This window comes from Periplaneta americana, chromosome 1 (assembly GCF_040183065.1).
Source record: "Periplaneta americana isolate PAMFEO1 chromosome 1, P.americana_PAMFEO1_priV1, whole genome shotgun sequence".
NCBI lineage: Eukaryota > Metazoa > Arthropoda > Insecta > Blattodea > Blattidae > Periplaneta > Periplaneta americana.
The window spans coordinates 149,776,091-149,803,514 of record NC_091117.1 but is presented as its reverse complement, the minus strand read 5'-3'; the positions used below and the strand labels follow the sequence as shown (position 1 = coordinate 149,803,514).

Genomic DNA, 27,424 nt, shown 5'->3' with positions numbered 1-27,424 from the left:
TTTCACTGTTCAAATAGTTTGCACTATCATTATAAACTATAAAACTTTACTGACACAACACACTTCTTCACTGATACAACACTTCAAATAACAAAACAACAATTACAGCCTTTAAAATATAGTGTGCATAATAATATACTACCATCTATTAGTAAAGCCCTTAAGCCTATTTTGAAATATATTTTTGGTTATTGGTAAAGCCTTTAGTAAGTCTGCATTCCAGTCCCTGATAGTACGATTGAGAAAAGAAAACTTTCCAGTGTCCGTCCTCTGTCTTCTTCACCTCAATTTATATGAGTGGTCGTTCCTTGAAAAATAATTTGGCGGCTGCAACGTATTTTTTGTCTCTTCAGCAGGTAGGCTCACCTCTGCATGTTTTGAACATTGCGCATAATCGAATTCACGTTCTCCTGTTAGTGAGTGTATAATAATAATAATAATAATAATAATAATAATAATAATAATAATCATCATCATCATTATTAGGGGGCTTATGATGATGAAATTTCATTATTTTTCATTTTACTTTAAAACTACGCCCTTAAGTACAGTAATTAATTTTATGCTATAACATAAACTACAAACTACGTATGTAATTTTTATGTTTCAGTTTTTTGCCTTTTTTGTCCGATAGCTCATTTTTTGTACTTTTGGTATAATTAAAACTTATTTTCTCGAATTCTTGTTGATTTCATAGCATTTTAAAAACTTTCGTTTTATTTTCCAGCAAGCTTACATAAAAGCATAGTCGCTGCTTTTCCACTGCTTAATATTTTTCATTGCTAAGGAAAATGACCTGCAGTCGGTGGTTATAGTGATTCAGTAAGCCGACAAAATTTGTGGCAAAGATATATTTTACATGCTAATACAGAGTTTACTTTACCCTGCTACTATTGTTCAGCTCTCGGCGAGAAAGCGCGTAAAACCCCAGCACGTGGAAGTTTAAATTTTCCTTGGGTGAGAGGGGGGAAACAAAGAAAGTAAAAATGAGGAATTTTTAAAATATATTAATTTTTATCTCCTCGATTGAAAATGGCCCATTATAAAACTTTAAGCAATAGAAACATTAAGATATTACGTTCTTTGTGGCAATTATATGTTGTAAATGTATTTTATTCAATACAATTTATATCCAAAAGCAATAATTATTGGAACCATCAATGAACTTATATTTTACCTCACTGCAAACAGTAATACTCCGCAGCTTAATATCGTCCTAAAGCTAGATTTCTTTATCACACCTTCGTGATTATGACCGCTACAGTCAAGAAAAAGTAACATCTGTTATAGCGTGTTTTCTTACATTCGTTGCTATAAATTAATGTCAGTTTTACTTTAGTTTAAATATCATACGTTATTGTGTTGCAGTATAGGTCTAGTCTTGGTCATCCGTGAATTTTTATTAACCCTTCGTTACTCGCGTTAAATTTCGTAACACCAGTACTCACCTGGATTACAATGGTAATCCACATTTGTTTTTGTTTACAGACAATTAATTATTTTGTGTGTTGAGCAAATAATAACTATATTAAACTATATATTTTCGTGATCCTTAAACATTCTTCTATGCTATCTATAAAATTTGAAAATATTAGAGAAACAGGCGTGTAATGGTATCAAGTACTCAATAGCGCTCTAACATGGCGTTAAAGGTCTACAGATAAAAAGTTTAGGTTATGTTATTATGGTACTCATTTGTTTTCATTTCTTTTATATTCATATTGTGTGAGGTATTTACAGAATTAGTGTCGAAACATCAGGAAAAACACTAAACTTTCAACTTACAAATGTCCAGAATGTGCACAGTGATGATATTGATTCAATTGCTTATCAGACTTTCATTTACTTGTGGAAAAACATTCATATTTAACTAAGTTTCTACTGTGTTTCGTTGTATCTTCTTTTGAAAGTAAGGAGTTACCGGAAAACATATTTTTCTAATCATGAAGTTTCAGCTTCAGATCAAGAATATTTCCTTAGTATTGAGTGATTTTGTACCTTTTATTAACAGAAGTGAATTTTATTAGTTGCTTAGTTCAATTAATGTTACTTAGGAAAAATAATTCATTAAAAATTATAAGTGTATAGGTTACTAGAATATAGGTGGCGTTAATTGGACAAGCTGTTCTTAATAACGCCAGTGTACGAAGTTTTCCTATTTGAGTTGTAATTCTTCTCCATTATATAATATTACCATATTCATTGTGCTATTTTCTAAACATAAGATTAAAGCTTCTTTGTCATAAGTTTTGTGTTTTACATAACTTATTTTCCAGAGCAACAATGACTTAAGTGTTAAGGTGGCGTTATTTGGTACGTGTACCTTATATGTCATGTTAAAAAGACCCTTGCATACAATAAATAACTCTGTCTTTATTGTAATATCATGCGTCTTTGCTTAACACCTGAAGAAGGGCACTGCCGTCATTCATAAAGAGTGGCAACGCCATATTACGTAGAAGACATAATACACTCTCAGTCATTTATATGCTTTCCTTGCACTCCTTGCCGAAATAGATGGTTGGGATGGTTTCGTTATCTTAAACACATCTTCAGTTTTAATACATAGAGTTGTTGATCATAGGTGAAGGCTTTTACAAACATGGCAAAACCATAGGTTTGAAATATAATGTAAAATGCTCATTTTTTTCTAGTACTTGTGTCGTTCTCGGTGGTTTGTGATTAGCATATTATCAGTTGGATCCGAGGTTATACAATATAATGTATAAATACATCCAAATAAACATGTAGAGATGTTTTCCACACTATTTGTATACTAAGATAGGGTAAAATATCGCTTTCGGCAAATGAGTGGGTTATCTTATCTTGCAGCGAAAGTTGTAAGAGTTAAGATGTCGAGAAATGTGAAGATATCTTGGAGGCCGAAGAGAAGATGAATAGAAAATTGTTTATTACAAGTAAAAGATGCAGCATGAAGTCGAATGCAGGGATAAGATATAATTGTAATATATAATTAGAATAGAATAAGACAATTAATAGCAATAAGTAATGAAACACTTTTCAGTGTTATACGATTGATTTTTATAGCGTCATATTTCCATGTCAGACACCAGAGTTAAAATTCCAGCAAGTCTATGTGGATTTGTGGTGGACAAAGGCAGTATTGAAGAAGATTTCTACGGTATCCCTTTCGATAATGGAAAATTAACTTCATTATTATTTAATCCTGTCAGCTCAGCGATGCGAAAGAGGGGAAGTAATAGGAGTAGTGAGGAGAGCTCCGGAGTAGAGATAGGGGCAAGCGGTCGGTAAAGGAATGCAGTACAGCTTAACTGTACTGGAAACACAACGCTATACCGCATGCATGACATCCGATCGCTCTGACTGCAGGCGACAAACTAACCTGAACATCCCTTGGCGTAACTTAATGGACTCGCCTGACTCAGGCGCACATTGCCGGCGACTGTCTGGACTAAATAATCGTACTGTACCTTTGCAGTAGCAGCTGGAAACAGACCTACTGCGACGTACACTGTTTCACGTGGAACAAAATTCAAGAGATTTCAACGGTGGACTTCTACGAATCGAGTGACCTGGGAGCTTCTGGAGTTGCAGCTGATGAGAAGGTATATAACGTGTACGTGTACCATATGAACATGAGGTCAGCAAGGCGCAGGACTTAAAATAACACGTGACAAACCTGAGACAAGGGACTGACATGATGTATTTGTTTGTGGAATGGTGAGAATTTTCACCTCTCTGGCAGGAATCGAACGCGAATGCGCTGAATTTGTAGGTGGGGAAGTTAATTATAATAGGATACTTATCTCTAAAATGTTTATTCCACCCAGCGAAGTGAGAGTTGCTATAGAGAGCTTAAAGAGTCAGAAAATGCCTGGAGACGAAGGTATAACAAACAAATTTTTTAAGTGGGGAGCGGAATAAGTAATTTTGTACAGTACAGTAATTTTGCTTCTAACAAAACAGCTTTTTTCCTTTCTGTCTTGTACGTAGGAGGGACCCAAAGGCTTGCACTGCAGCCTGAGGCTTATTGTGCTTACCACTCCTATTCTGTGAATAATTGGGTTGTCGCACGACCGCGCTATTGTACAAGTTCAGCACGCCGCACCGTGAACTTAACCCGGGCTATGGTATGGATAATAATAATAACGATGATGATGATGATGATGATGATAGTGAATTAATAATGGCGAAATGAGTCCGAGATCCAACGCCGAAAGTTACCCAGCAATTCTGCTTCAATTGGTTGAGGGAAAACCCCTGGAAAACCTCAACCAGGTAACTTGTTACAATCAGGATTTGAATCCGGGCCCACTAATTTCACGGTCAACGTGCTAACCGTTAGTCCAAAGCGGTGGACAACAAAATTGCTTAATAAGACCATTGAAAACTAAGATAAACAGCAAAATCTTCTTGTAAAATTCACTAGTCTTACAATTTTTATCATTGTTGAAGTATTCACAAAGTTCATTTCTAATAAGATTTCCAGTACTTCTGTTCCTTTCATCTCTCCATTTTGTAGCCATTACTGAAAAATATTCTCTCCGTAAATGCATTTTTGATGTGGCAATACTTAGCAAAAGCTTGATTACAATTAAAATATTTTACATTTTTGTGCACCATTTAAATCTATAAAATACACCCGTCTTTCTACTTCGCCGCTACCATTCCCATTGTACATGTTACGTAGGGGCTATTCCATATGAAATCGATCAGTAAAAAACCTCGCATTTTTTATACTCTAATTTTTTACCCTATTTATACAAGGTGCCGAGGAGAGTGCATTTTCAAAAATATACTATCGAAAGTCAAACGGTTTTCGTATTGTTGAACGACAAATGTAGCGTTTTTTTTTTATAAAAACAAGCCTCTTTCAGCTCTCAGAACTCTGGAACCATTTACTACAGAACATTGAACGGGAGCTCATTTTGAAGCTGACATTTGGTAGGCTATGTTGAGAAGTAATCCTTATTTTTATTGTACACAGAGAGACAGATAATCTGGTTTTACTTAGTTTTAGGCTTTTTGCCCATTTGTAAAAATGTAAAAAATACTGAGAAAAAACCTTGCATTATTAAGAGGAATTCGGCGTTGTTTGCTTAGTGGTATGGCAATAAGTTTCGAGGGTATTAAATAAATTATTTTCACACGCCTGGACTTGAACGGCGCAAAACCGCACGAACTGGCCGAGAGATGAAGATAAGCGAGCGTTGGGCGTCATTTTACTCCAGTGTTTATGAAAACTTGTGATAAAGCTAGCCTAGCTATGCGCTACTAGACGAAACATCACGTGTCAGTCTCCTGGCCTTGCTTGTCTGGGCTAGCTCCCGTCTCACAGTCAGCTGGTTAGTTCACGCGCGTACTATTAATTTTCTTTATTTGATATTTTCAATACTTTCTTATCAACATACCATCAGTAAAAAATGTGTTTATTTGTACTTTCAATGCGGAATCTAACTATATATTTTAAAAATATTTTTTCCTAGGCAAAGGCGTCTTGATGAGGAAAAATCTAAATTTCTCCATTTCCATAAAAAGTAAAACAAAAATCTGTTTATATGTCAATATTAAACTTTAATTTCTCAACATCAAAATAAACCATGATTTTGATCATTGGGTGGAAGGGTTTCGGAGCTACAACAGTTTAAAGTTGCTAATTTTATGAAAATACGATAAATTTAAATATTTTTAATTTAAACACTATGAAGTTCTGATGCCTCAAACTTTGCACAAAGCATTGTATCACAGTTCTCCATGTACAAAAAAAAGTTACTTGTATTTAGAAATTGTAAGGTCAATTTCTTCTATATTTCGGTCGATTTGAGATGGAATAGCTCGCAGGCTGCTTCGCGATCAGAGCCAATCAGACCACGCGTGGTATTTGAAAACTGGAAACGAAACATTTGGCGTACCATTCAAGACTTGCACCGTACGCGGAACGAAAGAGATAAAGCCGTTTTGTTCCGAGTAAAACCGAAATCTGGGAACTCTACAATAATGCAAATCTAGTTTTTTTTCAGGTGAAGCTCGCTGTAAACAGATTTGAATAATTTCAAAGGAAAAATTGTTCCGGAGCCAGGTATCGATCCCGGGACCTCTGGTTGAACGTACCAGCGCTCTACTAACTGAGCTAACCAGGAACTCCACCCGACACCGGAAAAAATTGGAACGGTGTCGGGTGGAGTTCCTGGGCAGCTCAGTTGGTAGAACGCTGGTACGTTCAACCACAGGTCCCGGGATCGATACCCGGCTCCGGAACAATTTTTCCCTTGAAATCCTACAATAATGGCTCTGCAGATGACGAAGACATGTAGGGAGCGGATAAATTTGAGAAAGCTAATTTTTGTTACTTTAAATAATTTTTACAAAATTTAAATTTAAAAAGGCGCGTATTTCCAATGTGTCAAGTTTATCATTCATTCATTCATTCATTCATTCATTCATTCATTCATTCATTCATTCATTCATTCATTCATTCATTCATTCATTCATTCATTCATTCATTTTATTCCATAGATCTTACGTGAGAAATGAAGCTTTAAGATGTGGAACAAGTCAAAATTTTACAATATTACAATTACAATTTTTACAAATTTTTACAGTTTTACAATTTAGTAATTGTCTACAATTTTTACAATTTTGTGCAATTTTTTACAATATTTTGGCGAGATGTAGTGAGATGAGGTGAGGTCCGAGGATTCGCCGAAAGATTATGCGGCATTTTCCTTTTGGTTGGGGAAAACCTCGGAAAAACCCAACCAGGTAATCAAATCAAAGGGTTTGATGCCGAGGACTCGCCATAGACCATCCGGTTTCAGTCCCACGGCTGGGGAGTAACGCACATGGAATTGATCACTCATATTTGGAAGTGACTGTACTGTTCAATCACCTCGGAACCAAAACAGAAACATTAATGCTCGCCAGTGCGTAATGTCACCCAATAACTTCTTGGTAGGCAACTCGCACCCAAGCTTTTAAATGGATCAATAAAATACCATACGTCAAAAATGCTGTCGCTAGTTATAGGAAGATAATATCTGTATAGATCAGTTCTTGTAACTTGATATATCCAGTTATAATGATATTTGTAAATTCATCGAAAATAGGTGTGGTTTCAAGCAGGACCGTGCAGTTGATGTCGAAAGAAATTCTGGGAGTCTTTCAAGAAATATGTCGTAAAACTTTCCTTCCGTACGAATCGCCGGCAGCTCTTGAGATCCAGTGCCGTGTTGAGTCGCGTGTTGTGAGAATATGGCTTAGCGATTCTCATTACGGTAACTTGAGAATTGGTTTTTTCTGCAGCTGACAAAAACCACTAAACTTGACATTTAAAATACAGATTATGAGTCTAACAAGTACGCAAGTGGTTCAAGTTGTTGTTTAATCAACAGTCCGAAGACAGATTTGAATCTCATAAGTGACACTAATTAAAGCATCACTCACGAGACAACTAAGCCAGGAGATAATGAGCTAAAGTGGCTAGTTACTTTCCCCCTCCATCGCATACATCGCTGACTAGTAATTTATTATGCTAATCAGACTTCAGATGCATATAAACAATTGAGGAGCTTATTTTCAAAAGGACTCTTGTCCATTCCCATAACATTGTGGGAAATCACGAAAAACGTTTTTAGATCTAAAATTTCTTACTAGCTAGGCAAGACATATTATGAAACCAAGGAGATTCAAATGGGAGCACGAGACTCTCTGATTCCAAAGCTGGAACTAATATCTTGTTGCAATTTTGCTGTGGACAGAAGTCAGTTTAATTCCAATAGTCACTTTTAACGCACGATTTTAGTGATTTAGAGGGCGTTCTGAAGCAAAATCATGACAGTTGTATGTAGAGTTATATTTGAAGAATGCATGGACACAGGAAGCTCATTTTAGTTATCAGATGGACAAGAGGCGTTTTGAAAATAAGCTCCTAAATTACTGTTCTTCCTCTGACACATATCGTCAAGTGAGATGTATTGTCAGATTATAGATGTACATATCAGCCAGAACCTCAGTCAGAGAGATGGTTCAAGTTATGGTTATGAAATATCATACGGTACCATTACTAGAGTCCACACCTGTGGAGTAACGGTCAGCGCGACTGGCCGCGAAACCACGTGGCCCGGGTTCGAATCCCGGTCGGGGCAAGTTACCTGGTTGAGGTTTTTCCGGGGTTTTCCCTCAACCCAATACGAGCAAATGCTGGGTAACTTTCGGTGCTGGACCCGGACTCATTTCACCGGCATTATCACCTTCATTTCATTCAGACGCTAAATAACCTAGATGTTGATAAAGCGTCGTAAAATAACCCAATAAAATAAAAAAACCATTACTAGAGATGGGAGCGATATATCGGTTTTTACGAAATACCGATATTTTCTTTTCGATATGTCGATATATCGATATCGAAAATATGATTCAATATATCGTATAATATAACGGTTTTCTCGTAAATTTATTCTTTTTTTTTGTGAAATTATCATCATTATCAACAACAACAAAATCCACACTAAACAACTTCGATAATTCCCGAGAGATGGCGCTAATGAAGGTGGACAGTTACATAATTGTGCAACCTCACTCAATACCTTGTTCTAATTGGCTGTTTATCTACTACTGTTTTAATATTGTTATTAATGTTCTCCAAGGCAGAAGCAACTCCCACCCTGAAAGGGAACCGTTTGACCTCAAAACAGGTATCAAAACTTTTATTTCCATATTCTGAAATGGAAAGAGAAACAAGAATTTAATATCGATGTGACATTTGTTTACGGCTGTGATTTCTATGCACAGCTTAGTACTGACATTCTGTTTTCTTATTATATCTTTTGGTGCATAAAAATTCTATCCCTGTCATCATTACCATTTTTGTTTGCTATTTTGGAGTGTAACAATAACTTGCAATGGGAACTTACTATAGAAGGATTGTATCAAATCAACTTTATTAAAACTTGTAGCATTCTAAGTGCCGTTTACTTACATTTAAAAATAACTACAATTTCTGTTTACTTACGTTAAAAAATGATTACGTTGTTAGATATAAAAGAGCATTATACATGTCTTTGTTCTGGATTGAATCCTATATAAGGTTAGAATGATTGAATCGTGTTCTAGTACCAAATACTCAATGATGTAGTGTTCATTTAACTCTTTCCCACTATATCATTTAAGCTCACCTTACCTCCACCATAATTTTGATTTAGGTTAGAACCTACATCATATGGTATTGAAAAGTAATTTTATTGTTACAATTTTACATTTATGCTTTTGACTGTTATGATGTTAATTTCAATGGCAAAAAGTAATATTAATATTTAAGTAATTTTACTGTAATACCGTAAATGTAATCTGAAAATGAAATTTTCTTACGGAATAACGATATATCGATAATCGTTCGATATGTCGATGTATTTTCTGCAATAGGATTAATTATCGAAATTAGGTTTGCAATATGTTGCAATATCAATATATCGGTATTAAAATTATTTCTTCCATCACTAACCATTACCATTATAATACATTTAATGTTGTTAATATACATGGACAGTCGAAGTCAGTGTTGGAAGTTCTGTGTGTAGGTTTTGCAGCTTCTCACAATTCATTCTTTATGACTTTTTGCCAGAAACTCTTGGAGTTCATGGTCGTTAACGATGACGCAATTTGCAGTATTCTAATGAGCGATGAAGCACACATTCCATCTGTCTGGATATATGAATAAAACAAAATTTTCGGCACTGGCCAGCAACCATTCCTCATCAAATGCATTAGGAACTATAACTTAGAGCCAAAGTCATTGCATGAACTGGAATAGTGCCCTTTGGAATCATCGGCATTCATTTGTTTGAAGACGATAATGGGAATTCAATTTCGTTACCGTCACATCACAGCGATATGTCCGAATGGCTTAAGAATTTTCTCTCTTCAAATTGCTGACGAACTTGAAATCAATCCAGACACGTAGTTGGAACAGCAGGGACAACTAGACAATGAAATGAAGCATTTGTTTAAAAAACCGCATTTCCTCCAGATATGGCGATATTTCATGGTTCCTGATATCACCACATCTGATAGCACGCGATTTCTTCTTGTGGTGATATTTGAAGTGTAAGTTATTTAGTGATCCACTCCACGAAACATTGAAGAACTCAAAGAAAGTATTCGTAATAATGAAGTTTATTTAAATTTCTGAGAAGTTGCACCTTTTAATGGGAAATATATAATGTAGACTTGAAGAATGCATGCAGCGAAATGGAGGTCACCTTTTGGATATAGTATTCAGAGTATTATGATGTACAGTGAAATACTTTCCTAAGCACTTTAGATTTAGTATGTTTTTTTTCCCTAAAATTATTCATTGTCATAATTGCTGAGGCTTTAAAATCAACTGTTTCATGGTTCACTCTTTATAACTATAACTTCATTATTACCAACAGTTATGTTAAGTATACAGTTTCTTAAATAATTCCTGATTAAGGTGTTACAGGAGATTAAAAAATATATTTTGTGTTAAATGCAGGAAATGAAATCTTTGTATACTTTTATAATATCGTCGCCCTAGGTATAGTAGTTGGTATAGCGCTGGCCTTCTATGCTTGAGGTTGCGTAGATTTACTGGCATGTAAAAGAACTCCTGCGGGACAAAATTCCGGCACACCGGCGACGCTGATATAACCTCTGCAGTTGCGAGCGTCGTTAAATAAACCATAATTAAAAAAATATATAATATACTTTTTTCAGTACACGTTTTCGTTTATCCTGTAACTGACAGTTAAAAAAATAAGCTACAGGCAAGAATGTGATTAACACTTTTTTTTTTTTTTTGGATTAACACTTCTTTCGGTTTTTGTTGGAAAGGGAGAGTTTTTCTCACGAATGATCCGCATCCACAATGCAAAACCCTCATTAAAGCTTAGGATTTTCCGGGAGAACTAAACGCTGTTGTCATACCATCATCTTAACTGCCGCGCCGCTTCAGGTATACTGTTTTCGCTGTAAGAAAAATCCTAATATAAACATAATCACGTTGCTGTCATACCCGTGATTGGCTCCCAGTCGAAACACTCACATGACGCAGGAAAATATAGTTCGTATTTGGAAACCATAATCTTGTATATTTGAAAATAAAAAATTGAATTCTAGTTGTTAAATACGATGAAACATATAACTTCACTTATATGTAAAACGCTATGTAAAAGAAAAGCTACTTTTATATTTTGTTATGTAGGCTATTATGAACGCGGATGTATACCAACAGTAATAGCGAGGTTGTCTGTTCTTGTAACAAGCTGGCGTCACTTGAGATCGTAGTTGTTCACGTAAGCACGTGGTACTGAAGTATGGCTTCTGCATCCTCGGTGTGTGTGGTTATTAAACATAAGAGTGGAACCCTCTCAAAAGCGGAGGAAAAGAAATAGTCCTTAATGTATATAATAAGTTAAAGTGAGTTTTAATTACAATAATTATAAAGTAAATGTTTCGTAAGCAAACGAATGCATTGTAGTGAAGTTAGGCCTACTTGACGAGTAACGAGAAATGTTTAACATGAAACAGAATGTACAACAGTAGGCGGGAACGCGTACTGAGAATCTATGGCGCCAAACAGCGGCCAATGAAGCCTCACTTCAGTCACGTGCTATTGTTTATATTAGAATTTTTCTTACAGCGAAAAGATTATAGTCTGTGGTTATGACTGTTGTCATAGCGGGTATTCATATTGTGAGTTATTTCAATTTTACAATTGAAATAGATTCTAAGCATAATAAATTCGGAAGAGCAAGTGTCGTATACACTTTTTTTATTTAATATCGGAGTTTTACTTGTATTTCTGATAACTGATAATAAATTCCAACAGATTCCTGCATGCTAAGATTAATTCCAACAGATGTTGAAAAAAATGCGAAACTTTACAGTCAGATGATAGGGACACTCCGCCACTGCTTCATCTAACGGACCAGCACCCTATGATAATTGCCGAGATGTACAAGTGAGAGGATTATCATTTCGTTTTCTTTCTAAGAATCCTGTGCCAGCATAAATCAACTGAACTCCAGTAACATGATACAGAACTCTGTTGTTGTGAAACGCGTGGAGCGTATGATGAGAAAGTTCGTGTCATTTCTGTGATGCAGACTTTTGTTTCCCTATATTTAATATTCTTAAAAATCTCTAAAGATGTAAACATTGTTGTAACTTTCTCTGATCGTCCAGATGTGTTCACAAGTGTCCGAGCACTCCAGCAAGTAGTTCAACACTACATAACCAAGTGTTATTTTACATACATTAACACTTACTACGAGAGCCAAGCTTTCCAGTGAAACCCCAAGAAGTGATAGTACTGTACTAATGTTTATATTTTGATTCAAAGAAAACTATTCTGTTTTAGGTCACGACTTAAAATATGTGACTTCTTTGAAATGGTGTCAGTGTAGTCTGGTGACGAACAGTATAGTATATTTTTCATTAAATGCGATTACTACTCACAGGGTGCGAATTAAGATTTCTGGTGAGGGGGGAATAGAATCCTAGATAGAGAATACCATACATAAAATTATTATCCTCATTCGATACGGCTCAACGCTTGGTCGCACTGAGTTGCTTGTCTTGCATCTTGATCATAATAATAATTATATCCATGGGCAGGCTTAATATAAGATGTGTAATTCCTAAGTTATTGATTGTTGTCAGCTTGCCGGTGATGATAATACATCAATATTATTTTCTTTGCTTACTTTATACCATAGACAAATAAATAAATACTGTACCTTATAAAGTATACTCGTATTAAAACAATTATATTTTGTGAGGGGGGATAGAAGTTATCCCTGGCAGGGATGTTAATATGAATTTATGAGAGGGGGGGATAATTTTCCAACGCGGGGGGGAAATCCCCCCCATCCCTTCCCGTTAATTCGTACCCTGACTACTCATAAAATCTTATCGTCTGTTATCGAATAGTTTCATTTGTTGATTATGTTTACTTGCCTGGCAGTTAAGTCCAAATCTCCGATGTGTCAGACTGAGTCACTAGCCACACGCTGACGATGCTGGATAACTCATTATTTGATGTTCCATTAAGGCTATGGATCGGTGAAAATAACGAAAAAAAAAAAACATTAAAATATGGATATTTTGTTTTTAACTCTCATCTATAAATTGCGCGATTGAAGTACATTTATGTAATTAAATTTGCACAAATTCTCACAAAATAGTTGTACATAATATATTGTATTAAAATCATTACTTATTGTTATTTTCATATATATATATATATATATATATATATAAATTATCGTTGAGAAGTGATGTAATTTAAAAATATATTAATGGTTTATAACGAGATCTTGAGCATATTCCTCCCTTTTGATTCGAAATCTTTAAGACTTCACGTAGATGGAAATTCAACCTTATACCAAAGTCTAGCATACAGGGTGTATCTATATATGTGTCCATAAATGTGGGGGCGTATTCCTGACACCAAAACATAACAAAAAGTTCATATGAACATGGGTCCGCAAACCCTTCATTAGAGAGTTATGAAAGGAATTTCCTGTAGTGACCCCTGATTATCTAATTCACCTCAAACTTACATTTTTCTCACTTTCTTCATTACAGTTGGTCATGACATTTGTTTTGTTTTGTCTGATTGCCTTTTGTTCTGTTTTGTATTATTCACAGTAACATTAATCACATCACAAGATATATTCAGTGAGAGAAATTATGGATATGCGTATCCAAAATGGATTTGATCAAACCCGTAACACCCCAGGACATTTGAACAGAATACAACAAAGCATGAAACGCAGGCTCAGGACATGCAATGAAGCAGGAGGAGGTCATTTTGAGCAATTTTTGTAAATGCATGTTGTTAAATGTGTCACATGTACCATTACCCATAAACCCGTAACTCCCTAACGAAGGGTTTGCGGACCGATTTTCATATGAACTTTTTGTTATGGTTTGGTGGCAGAAATACACCCCCACATTTATGGACACATATATAGATACACTCTGTATACAGTCACGAAGCTTGAGTTGTTGAGGGTACTAGGAACAATAGACTGTGCCGGTACTGTTTCGCATTGTCTGTAATGAGGCGATAGTAGCGATCCTAGTGGTTAGCAACTATCTATGGATGCATATTCCTACGTATTGAGCTTCGTGACTATATATTAGACTGTGGTTATAGCTACTATAACAAAGGGATTTACAACTGTTGTTGTATAGTCAACTGTCCTAAGACAGGTCTGAACCCCACAAGTGACACTAACAAGTCATCACTCATGAGACAACTAGGCCAGGAAATAATGGGGTAGGTTGGCCAGTTCCTTTCCCTCCATTGCATACATCGCTGACTAGATACATAATACACTTCAGATGTATAGAAACAATTGTTATTTCTCTGACACATATCGTCAAGTGTTTGATAATAGAGATTTACAACTAGCGAGGAATATTGTAATAAGGGGACCATTCACTACTTCTTTGCTCATCTGGGCAGAAAGGTAAAAACTTATTCTGAATTCGCAACGAAAATATAAATACGTGTTCCATAATGATTGATCCAATTTTAGTACGGTTTATTTCAGAAAGTAAGCAAGCTGTAGGAAACTGTTAGTCTCAATAGACAGCTTATATTTCCTAGTATATTAAGCGTAGCCTACCATATGCCCATGCATGGTTTATTGTTGGAAAACATCACAGTTATAAAATGGCGCTCTCGAAATCTCAAAGAGTTTTTATGACCTGAGTTTCGGAGCTCATCCTTCAGTTATGTCTGCAGGAAGAGGAAAACGAGTTCATTTTTCAGCGAGATTGTACACCACCTCACTTCCATCATCATGCGCGTCTTCCTCAACGTCAGACTAGTCGTTGAAGACCGAAACTTAATGAGGTGGCCTCCGTGTTCACCTGACATAACCTCACTGTAATTTTTGTTTATCCTGTGGGGTACCTGTGTAAAGGACAAAGCTTATTTTTCTCCTCTGGTCAGTAACCTGTAGCCTCTTACCCACTTCAGTTTGGTTGACAGTTCTTTCTCCACTGCTCACACTCTCTACCATCAGTGAAGGAGAAGATGCTACTGTCCATCTCACAAACGTTCGACTAATTGACTTTCAACACACTGACAAATTTCATTGTTTAAAATTTGCACCAGTAATCTATATTTCGGAAGTCTACACTAAGCTTTTGTATTTCATTTTTATTGCTGTTCAAATCAACTGGCCCAAAACTACTGACAGCAGAAGATAATGTTTTCTTTATTGCTAGTTACTACTCTACGGCATATAGAATGGGACAATCTGCACTGTGTCACTCCTCTCTGACTTCATAATACAAACTAACATATTGAAAATATTATAAAAACGGCAGTAAAATATACTAAAAATGTAATTGTCAAACATCTATATGACTGTATTTTATATTTACTTATGTACTTTATTTAATATTTTATTTTCTCGTGTGTACAGCTTGGGGTGCAGGTATAAGAGGTAACAGCTACCATCTCTGTTGCTGACTTGACTCAGAGCACGTAGAAGGGAAAAGAAATGCCTTCGCATCCTCTCAACTTGTATGAAATGTCGTTTAGATCATATATATCCAAATTGCTCGGCCTTATAGGCTTTGACGGTAACAACTCTTGTCAAGTTTACTATGTTGCCATCTAGTTGTTACATAAGGAGTCACGTCATAACTCCACTTGAATTGCATTAGCGACTGTACTGCCATCTCGTGTTCGTTTACGACGGACGGGTGGCGATTCTGGCTATGTTCTCTTCAAAGTGCTACCGATTTTAACATAAGGATGAGCTATCTGTTATATATATGATCTAGGCCTGCAGGAACCTGTAGTGCAGGCGATGGTGACATGCTGCGCAATGTGTGGAAGGAATTAAAATATCGCTGAGACCAGTGGTCGTCAGCACTCGCTGAAATGTGCAAAGGGTACGCGGTGCCGTCCCGTGTGCACCGTTGTGCAGCAGGGAGAGATAGCATACCCGCTAGCAGCTACGGAGTGCACCGCGGTGCACTGTTTTTTCTGCGGGTAAGAGACGCTAGCTCCAGCGTGCTCTGTGCTGACGACCCCTGCCTTAGACGAATGTCGTATGATCAGAGTTCCACATATCGAAAACTTACAAGTTATCACACATAATTTGGAGAGTTCACTTGCGTAATGGCACTAATTGCGTTGCTGTAATATTGTTTTAAATAAAGATCTTTTTTTTTAATTATCATGATTCATGTGCATTCTTTCCTATTGAATTGACTCATAGATCTACGTCCAGAAACAGACTGTATATCCATAAACACCTTTTCTACATTAGGGATGCTGAAAACATATTTACGTGAAAATCTAGAAAACTGTATTTGAACCGAACTCCAGCATATTTAGTGCAAAAAGTCGTGTGATAGCAGGCCAAAACATGTACAGTAAGGACACCAGCGTTACGGAAGGTTTTCATTGTAGTTGGTAGGATTGAATTCTTCTCTGTAGGACTATAATAGTATAGTATAGTGCCGCATATCTCCTTCGTTTGAGGAAATGAGACTGATGGGGCTGGATTTCCTGTGTTGAAAGTTGTATGTGCCATTCATTGCATTATGAAGTGGACGCGTCAGGATTTGTGTCAGCCGAAATCATGTGATTTCCTGCATACAAGATAAAGCGGCAGGAAGTCCTCGTCGTCTAGCTGCTACAGAATAAGATTGAAGCCATAGACCTAGGCCTACGTGTCAGAAGCATTGCTTTGTACTCGAGACTAAGGGATGTTTTACCCATAGTTTTCAAATTGTAAGTACAACTAATATAATATAATATAATATAATATAATATAATATAATATAATATAATATAATATAATATAATATAATATAATATAATATAATATAATATAATATAATATAATATAATATAATATAATATAATATAATATATCTCCAGTGCCTGGGAAAAGTGACATAAGTCAGTTTCCACAAACCTTTTTTGATAATTTATTGACAAACTTACAATGGTTTATGTCGATTTGATTTTTTTCTGTATGAATTATTGTAATGGGAGAAATACTTGTCTCTTTTTCAAGCGAGCAGATGTTCCGTAAATTGTCAATAAATTATCAAAAAAGTTTGTGGAAACTGACTTATGTCACTTTTCCCAGGCCTGCAGATATAATATAATATAACATAATATAATATAATATAATATAATATAATATAATATAAACAAACATAAACATAAATATAATATATAACATAACATGATATGATATATATGGTATGATATGATATGATATGATATGATATGATATGATATATGATATGAGATATGATATGATATGATATGATATGATATGATATGATATATGATATATGATATGATATATGATATGATGTGATGTGATGTGATATGATATGATATATGATATGATATGATGTGATGTGATGTGATGTGATATGATATGATATATGATATGATATGATATATGATATGATGTGATATGATATGTGATATGATATGATATATGATATGATATGATATGATATGATATGATAAGATAAGAAACACGGACATATTACTAGAAGCAAATAAGCAGATAGGTTTGGAAGTAAACCCCGAGCAAAACAAAATAGTCCATATGATTATGTCTCTTGAGCAGAACATAGTATGAAATAGAAATAGAAAAATTGGAAATTAATCCTTTGAAAATATGGAGAAATGCAGATACTTTGGAGCAACAGTAACAAATATAAATTATACTCGACAGGAAATTAAACGCAGGATAAATATGGAAAATGCCTGCTATTATTCGGTTGAGAAGCTTTCGTCATCTAGTCTGATCTAAAAAAAAATTTGAAAGTTAGAATTTATAAAACAGTTATATTAGCCTACCGGTTGTCCTGTATGGTTGTGAAACTTGGACTCTCACTTTGAGAGAGAAAGAGAGATTAACAGTGTTTCAGAATAAGGTGCTCAGGAAAATATTTAGGGCTAAGAAGAATGAAGTTACAGGAGAATGGAGAATGTTATACAACGCAGAACTGCACGCATTGTGTTCATCACATTATATAATTAGGAACATTAAATCCAGACGTTTGAGATGAGCAAGGTATGTAGCACGTATAGGTGAATCCAGAAATGCGTATAGAGTGTTAGTTGGAAGACCTAAGGGAAAAAGACCTTTCGGGAGTCCGAGATGTAGATGGGAGGATAATATTGAAATTAATTTGTGGGATAAATCTGCGGGTTTTTTAAAAGCTATTTTTAAGTAAGTACAATATAATATAATAATAATATAATATAATATAATCTCTCAGATCACCGAGCAATTTATAATATTTCATTTCAAATGGTAATCGATTTTTTACATAACAAGAAACATATTTAAATCTTAGTTTACCTTAATAAGAAATATTAAGACGGGTAGTTTTACTGCGAGACTTAAAAAGCCTACTTAGGCAAATATCGTGTAAGTTACATTTAAACTGAATCATCACGCTTTCAAGTTTGATTTTTGATGAAAAAAAAACAAAATAAATAATAATAATAATTATTAGATACTGAACAAATTTTCAGCAGCCGGCGTACTTTTTCTTTAGTATATTAAACTTCATTGAATTTTTCTCAGAGGGACATTGTTTGCATGATCGTTTACATTTCATGCAACAGATCGTGTCTTTAACTCTGCTACATTTGCAAAGTTTGCAGCGCTCCTCATTATATATAGCATACTGTATTAATTTCTTTAAGTATGCTATGTAGTGTATGGGCTTATACAAAGTGATTTCACAAAACTATCGGATTTCTTGCCTTCAAACAGATTGTAGAATTGAGCAATAATATTGGGTCATTTGCAAAAATTGTAAACAAATGAACGATTGAGAACGTAAAAATTAAAGTACTGTTTAGTGGATATTCTGCATGTATTAATATAGTGCAGTGTCTCTGCCATAGTAATCAGCCACTGTACACTCACCTTGCTTTACAGCACTGTTTTGAATGATGTAACAGACATGACATGGATTAACGGATCTGACAGGTAACAGACATGACAAAGCAAGCAAGCATTTGCGAACCTAAAATGTTTTTGCTTAAAAATCTTCTAATAGCAACTTAACTACTGGACATGTGTACTATTATGTCCTCTTGATCTTGACTTTATATGTTGTTATTTGTGGAAGACACAACACAAACAGATCTGACAGAGTAAAAATGCACGCTTAGACTAAAACACAAAGCAAGAGTTTGACACACAAACTCGCCAAATCAAAATGAGTAAACATAGGAGTACAATCAAAATGGGTCTTTGTGCATCATCTTGGCTTGTGCTGACATCTGTGGGATTTCTTTTTCAACTGTGTATCCATAGGAACAGAATAGTGTAACAGACCTGACTGACTTACTGGACTAGAGTAATTATGTAATCATATTTAAGGAAATATAAACTCAGACATAAATGAAGTTTTGATAATACCAAATGTTTCTTTAATTTTTTCTCAATTATATTATTAAACAAACCTTTATCTGGACATGATTATGCTCCATTTTAAAAAATTAACTAGTGTGGACACTGCATTTTAGCTGTCAGTATGAGAATTTTATTTTATTCTCGTGAAATATTTCACATGAAGGAAATAATTCTTGTGACGTTTACTACATTAGTATTGAAACTACTCACTGTTAGGAATTTATAACTCTATCGTTATAAATGCAATAATGGGAAGGGTAAGAATTGATCGACATCATTTGTTATACAAATTCTGCAAGTGACCCTATTACAATTGCTGCAAAACTCTAAAATATACTTAGGCCTACTGACACCTAATGAGGCAACGTCCATGCTTAAAAATTATAGAAAATTATAAGTAATAATTTATGATTTTAAATACAAAGTACGGTTGTCCTTAGTTTTTAATCAAACAAAAACGCTGTAGAACAATAAACATTAAATCTATCTGTTAGAAAAACAATTATGAAACAATGCTTCTCGCAACATAATTATATATGTCGTGCTCTAATATTCATTCTTGCAGGTATAGCTAGTGGAACTAGATTTCAATGGCACGCGTAGTATTGAAATTAAGTGCTCAAAAATACGTCTTTGTACTTTTTCACAACATTCCACACGCGTGCAGAAAGACCAACGAACCAAACGGATCACCTCTGACGTAATTTATGCATACTTGTACGCTTCTTTTACGGTTTCATTTTTCTCTTATGTTGATTCATTACTTAAAATATATTTCTAAGTAGGCCCTACAATGGCGTCAGGTGGTGGGACCGCGTAGTCCAGAACACAGGTCTCACTAATATCATATCACTTGCTCGTTGTTGAAACATTTGCTTTGCTATATGAAGAGTCCACTGCAAGAATGATGTATGTCATTTGGAATACATTTTGCAGGAGAAGCAATTGAAAGTTTGAAATGCTTAGCGCTCAAAGCTTAACTGTGATTTTCCGATCATTACTGGACAATGACTATCAGTATTAATGCCATATAACTCTGTATGTACATTCTATATGTCTTAAGCTATGCATTGACAGTCTTGGTTCATTTTCGACAAGAAAGTGACATCCATCATTCTTGCAGTGGACTCTTCATATGTTTCCAATACTACAAAGTTTAATACATGTACTGTACATCTGAACTATCATTAAGCTTGTATCGTACTTTGTGTTTACACTGATTCCTGTTAGATATTGAGGGAACTGCCATAGTTTTTAACATTGCTGCAAATTACAGGCAAACACAGAAAGAACATCAGTGTGCATTGTCATGTTTCAATTGAGCCGTTCAGAGCAGAAGTCGTGTAAGTCAAAATTGGATAATGAGGTTTAAAGTAAAAGTTCTGTAAAATACAGCGCAAAGTAGCAATTAATATGTCCGTGTTATCCACTGACTACTGATAGTTTAAATAATTAATTGTTACTTCGCGCTGTATTTTTACAGAATGTTTACTTTAACCCTCATTTCTCATTTCTGACTTACACCACTTCTGCTCTGAACGACTCAATTGTTACTTATGGATAATATATCGTCGGTTTCTTGGTAAAAGTGACCAAGTCCAAAATGAAAAATTGTTGGGAAAAGGCATTTCAAGTTTTAATGACCATCCAAAGATAACTGTACTTCTTTAGGTGTTAGTTATGAGTTATTTTTGAAGGTAAATGTGCTATATTATTAGTTTTTAATATAAAATGATGTCTTAAAGTTTCATAATGCTTGGAAGCCTTGGAATGTGACTTGGTCACTTTTACCAAGAAACCGACGATATGCTTTCGAAAGTATACACATTCATACAGAACCACTGTTCATGTATACTTTTTTCCTGAAGCAAGCCTCAGAATTCACACATCATCTCTTAAACTGAAAATGATAAGAAACTTATTCAAATTGCGTTGTAATCTTTATGTAATCACAAAATGTTATGTAAGAAATCATAGATTTCCCATTTAAAAATATATGTTCCTTTATCATTTAGCACAATCCATAGTTTCTCTTAAAAAATAGTTTAGGTCACATAAGTTCTGGGTATTTTTGCGACCACAATGTTCACATACAGAAAAATACATTATAATCAATGAAGATTGCAATCAAAATACACGATATTTTACAATTTATCTGGATGTACAGAAAAAAACAAAAAGATCATAAATAATGTATGACTATAATAGTTTGCAATTATATCAAAATATACAAAGACATGTATTTAAAGAATTTTATTATTTGTGGAAGAACAGTAGTTTCTCTTTCTCAAAAATAACCCGTGAAAAATAATTGATAATATTAATTCAGTCGCAGTTAGTATTCCCACAAAAAATTTCAAGCAATTTGTTTCGTCTCCCTGTATGTGTATGTGCGTGTGTATGTATGTATGTATGTATGTATGTATGTATGTATGTATGTATGTATGTATGTATGTATGTATGTATGTATGTATGTGTGTGTTTTCGGGACTCAGGAAAAGACGAGAGCGGACTGAGGGGGAAGGGATGTGAACAGATAACGTACGACAACACGTGCAATATTTTTACTGCAGTAAGCGGAAACATTAGGTCTCCTTCTGTTCAACTTAGCTTTAATTTCCATACGCATTGTTACTCATGTTTCCTGTACGAGTAATAACCTGGCTACTGGGATGCTTATCTGAGCGATGTTTATAATAATCAACAGCGATAGTCAAGACGGTCACATTCTTTCCGCTCGTCTTCTCCTGAGTAACGGACAGTATGTATGTACGTATTAGTGCTTAAAATTTATAACTGTGAAATATGAAATATTGCATAGAACCTTTCAAATAATGACAACCCACTTCAGCAGAAAGTGGTGGGGGAGAGGAATAGAGATATCGTAATTTTTAACATGATACTGATTGATTTCTTGCAGTGATACCGTGACTTTCGTCCATAAGATACAGCAGGCAATACCAACGAGATGGCTTCCAAAGTACCAGACGAGACAAAGAACATTAGAGACAACCTTCTTTGTGCTCTGGAATGTCCAGTTTGCTTTATAGTCATGCGTCCTCCGATATTCCAATGTAAAAATGGCCACACGATTTGCAGTAAATGTAAAAGTAGTCTTAGGGAATGCTATACTTGTCGTGATGGTGCCATGGATACCAGAAGCCTTATTGCTGAGAAGATGGCCGCAACGATCACCTATCCCTGCATAAATAAACAGTATGGATGTGACGAAACGTCGCCATTGGATCAAATATGGCGTCATGAAACAGTCTGTCCTTACAGAGAATATCAATGTCTCATAGGTAAAGACGAAAAACCTGTTCAACCTTGTGGTTGGAAAGGGAGAAAGACTGAGTTACTGCCCCACGTGAAACAAAAACATTCAGCATTTGTTTACTTGAAGGAAGAGTTGGTCGTATCTGGATTGATTCATGATTTGAATACTCCGTTCTTCAGCTGCGACTTAATGGCTGTCCACGACGAAATATTTTGGCTGCATAGGAAGAGAGATCCCGTCGAAGGAAAGTATTACCAAGCTGTGCAGTACATCGGTCCACATCACAATGCAAAGAAATTCACCTACACGCACGCCTTCTCCACAAACACTGGCGACCAAACAATTGTGTTCAAGAACACTCCTTGCCTGGACACGGAAGAAATCGAGGGCGTCTACCATTCTGGCCGTTGTTTGCTTCTGGACTTTGTCACCATAAAGTATCATATCTTTGACAAGAACTCTCTTTCATATCTTATACGCATAGAAAAGACAAATTCTTCAACTTAGTTAAAGGATAGTGTCTGTTCCTTAAACCACAGGAAGGAAATGTTGGGGATATAATGTCAAATTTATTTCTGAAAATATGAATTACGTATTGTGTTTTAATAACTTGAGATTATACTGTGTTATCGCAGTGAAAGTGTTTATTACTAGTATTTTTATTACAATTATCACTACTGCTTTCATTGTTCTCAGCGTCGACTTTACAACCGGAGACTATGTTTAAATCCCAACAAATTAAGAACCAGTTTTTTTAGTAAATAAATATGTAGTGTACAATAGTAGCAGCATTTCTCGAAGAACCAACTTCTTAGCGAGCGGAACTCATGCTTCAAAGCTGCTCTTGTGTGTGAGTTCGAATTCCGGTTGGGCTGATTATTCGGTTGAGTTGTTCCTAAATTTTCTTCAACTGCAAGTTGAATGTTAGGTTATACCATGGCGAATTATCGGTCTCACCTCGGAAACATACCGCTTACCACCAACGCCATTGATGTAGCTAACCGTTCAGTTGATACAGCGTGGTTAAATAAATTATTAAAATAATTGATATCATTATTAGCTTCCCATGAAGAACCAACTGTTCGGCAATTTATATTGTCACATCTTCAGCACATCTGACTAGCAACTTGAGCTGGAAACAGATTTATATTATTACCATAACTACTGCTATTATTAAACATTTTTCGATCACTTACAATACGAATAGCTCCGCCTAGTTCACTATGTGGTAGCGCGTCTGCCTCCAGACTAACCGGCCCGGGTTAGATTCCCGGCGGGGTCATAAATGTTCATGTAAAATTTCTACCTCGAGACTAGGAGAGATGATGGTGCACAACTTCTAATCACTAAATTGTGCACCAATATGCCTGGGTTAAATCCCAAATCTCTCCGCAGTGCATATGAAGAGAAGACATATGTCACTGTTGATAGTGATTCGTCCATCGGATGGGGACGTTAAGTCTGGCGCTATTCGACAGGAGTAGGCTACGTGCCGACACCGGGTTTCCCCTTCTCCCTTCCTTGCCTTCATCATCCTCACCCATTCTCTACACTACACTTACACATACACTCACTCTCACTCTAGTACCCGACATAATTCTCCACAGATAGGCCTAAACATCATGCATAACGTGGACCACCGAAGTGGTATGCAACTTGAAAATGGGTCACAGTCCTGCCGACTATCCGCAGTATTCGGAACCCGAATCACGCAAGTGAGTGGGTAGGCATTAAACACACACACAATACGAGTAGTACTTACGAATGTGTAAAGAGTAACAGTCTTAATTGATAGACTGTTGTCATTCTTTTTAGTCTGTATTATTTATTAGACTATGTGATAGTGAATAATTGAGCAGGCATATCTTTTTCCACTGTACCCTTTTGTAGCCTATCTGAATATAAGTTAAATGATGCAGACCCAATCATATGAGAATCTGAAAGCTTCTTTAAAAGCATCTATCATTATGATTGCTAATACCACTGCAGCTGTAGCTACTACTACTACCACTACTACTAACACTACTACTACTACTACTACTACTACTACTACTACTACTACTACTACTACGCTACTGAAAAGTCATATAGAAATAAATTAGAACTGTACTCATATAAACATGTGTCCGAAAATCCTTAGTTTTGTAGTTATTAATGAAAGAACATAATGAAACATCCGTTAGATATTGTCAGCTTGGTAGCAAGTGTTGAAACTTTAATCAATTCAGAAACTCATAACAATGGAAGTTTACGTTCAACGCGTTCCGAGGTACAATCCAATAACTTGCAGTAAGTTTGTAACCGATAATAATATTCATTTTGTTAGATAATCGAATGATGTTATCGATACAAGTCTGCTGCTGCACCCATTGTATCCTAGATGGCTATGTGTTGCCAAGGAGACTTTTTACTACAGGAGAAATTTTGAACATTTGTTATGAGTTTCTGAATTAATTAAAGTTGCAACACTTACTACCAAGCTGACAATATCTAACAGATGTTTCATTATATTCTTTCATTAATAACTAAAAAACTAATTATTTTCGGACATATTTATATGAACGTTTTTTCTTGTTCTGGTGTGAGGAGCATGCCCCCCCCCCAAGGTTTGTCAAAGTATTCCTGAAACACCTGTATTATTATTATTATTATTATTATTATTATTATTATTATTATTATTACTATTATTATTATTATTATTATTATTATTATTGTTGTTGTTATTGTATTAGTAGTAATACAAAACTTGTAAATTCTTGGCGAATGCTATGTACTAATAATAGTTATAACTCGCTAAGATGGGGCAGAGAATAATTGGCCATATATTACTAGTATTATCAGTCATTATCGTGATGAAGTCTTTATGATTGTCAATTTCTGACGTTTCTTCACATGTGCTTTCTTTCGTAGTAAAATTATGAACACTATTGAACAGTACTGAAATATTATAGGCCTATTTAGTGAAAACTAATTCTTTTCTGCGCCTATAACAAATTATCGCTTATGTGAGTTGAGCACGCTCATCTCGATGCAGAGTTGTAACAATAATGTGTGATATAAAAAGGTGAAGAGCGAGTCTTTACGTTATAGACTGTGGAGTTTCGAGTGGTTCGCTTGACAAAATTTATTTCAAAATAAAAATGTAAACTATTCAAGTTATTCTTATGTATGTGTTATTTTTTTGTAAATGTATTCCTGATAACGTTTTTTCTATACTGTTTTTTTTCTTGTATTCCTCTGAATGCAATAAATAATTTAAGAGACATTATTGGTCCGAATATATATATATATATATATATATATATATATATATATATATATAATGATTGATAAAATCCTTCAATAGCTATCTTAGTTTATTAGCCTAATGAATTATATAAATAAAAACAAATAAATAATATTAAAACACTCTCTGAAGATTTAGAAAATTCGCAGTGTCTTATTGTGATTACAACACAGAGCCTGGTAGGTGGTGTTAATGATTAAAGGAAAAATGTCCGTCATATTTCAATTTTATGTTAATCGGTTGTTATATAAATAAACTACGTTATTTTATGAATAAAATGGCAATTTTATGTTTTAGGTCTGTAGGCTTATATAAATCTTATTTTAACAAGTGTTGCCAACGTTAAGACTTTACCGATTTTTAAATATTCCCATACATTCAGAGCCTCAAATTATAAATGATGCATTTAGTTAATGCAGTAAAACTTAATGAACACATTAAAAAGTTGTTTGTCCAGTTATACATTCTGTAAAAGTACTTACCATTATTGTTTATGTTTACATGAATAAGAAAATGATAAATAATAGCATTATTATACAAGTAAACATCTTGATTCGTCTTCGACAATGTTTACATTGTTAGTTTCTATTTAGAATTAATCTCTGCTAGTGGTTGTCTCTTCAGTGCTGTTATGGAAACAGTGAAATAATTTTTATCAGTGCGAGTAATTAGTATTGAAACGGAACATTTGTTCTATGTGCGATAATTATCCAAGTCTGACAAGTGGCCGTAGGTGGCATTTGTATGTATGTATTTATTTACACTGCAAGTGGGCATGCACCGGGTGGCAGTGGTATACACAATATAAAAAATACACAATAAAGAAATGATAAGCAATACACAATAAATTTACAGTACACAATACAATTATACAATACACAATAGGCCTACAATTTTATACACAATACAATAAGAATACACAATATAATTTAACACAATAATAATAAAACATAAATAAAATACCTAATTTTACATTACAACCTACATTATTATGTATAGACCCTGCATAAGTTTCAATAGTCTTTCACTTTACATTTCACTGACACTATAGAACACATTTCATTGACGCTATAAATTATCACTGATCGGAACTATTCACTGCACTGTAAAACCATAACTTCACTGACTCATCTCGCTTCACTGATACAACAGTTCAAATAAGTCAAATAATTACACCCTTATGCATACTGTACTTATAAACAGAACTACATTTAAACTAAACATTTCTAGTCTAAGACCCTCTTACACGCTATTTTTAAATAATTTACAATTCAAACCAAGGAAGTAACTCGTCAGGCTAAATAAATACATGTCATCTAAAAAAATTAAATGTTAAATGTCGCCTTAATTTTAATTTGCACTTTATACACAACTTTTTAAATTATTCTTGAATCTCCTTAAGGAAGGACAGCCCTCAAAGAC

At 34.8% G+C, this 27,424-nt stretch overlaps 1 protein-coding gene and 1 long non-coding RNA gene across 12 annotated transcripts in view; both read left to right on the top strand.

Annotated features, from left to right (window-relative positions):
• Window positions 1-27,424, top strand: part of LOC138701991 (nose resistant to fluoxetine protein 6-like) — a 1,327,025-nt gene that overhangs the window by 993,079 nt on the left and 306,522 nt on the right. The window lies entirely within an intron of this gene.
• LOC138702048 (uncharacterized) lies at window positions 16,605-25,875 on the top strand. The gene is made up of 2 exons (XR_011332777.1): window positions 16,605-16,768; window positions 22,360-25,875. It is a non-coding gene; the product is annotated as an uncharacterized lncRNA (long non-coding RNA).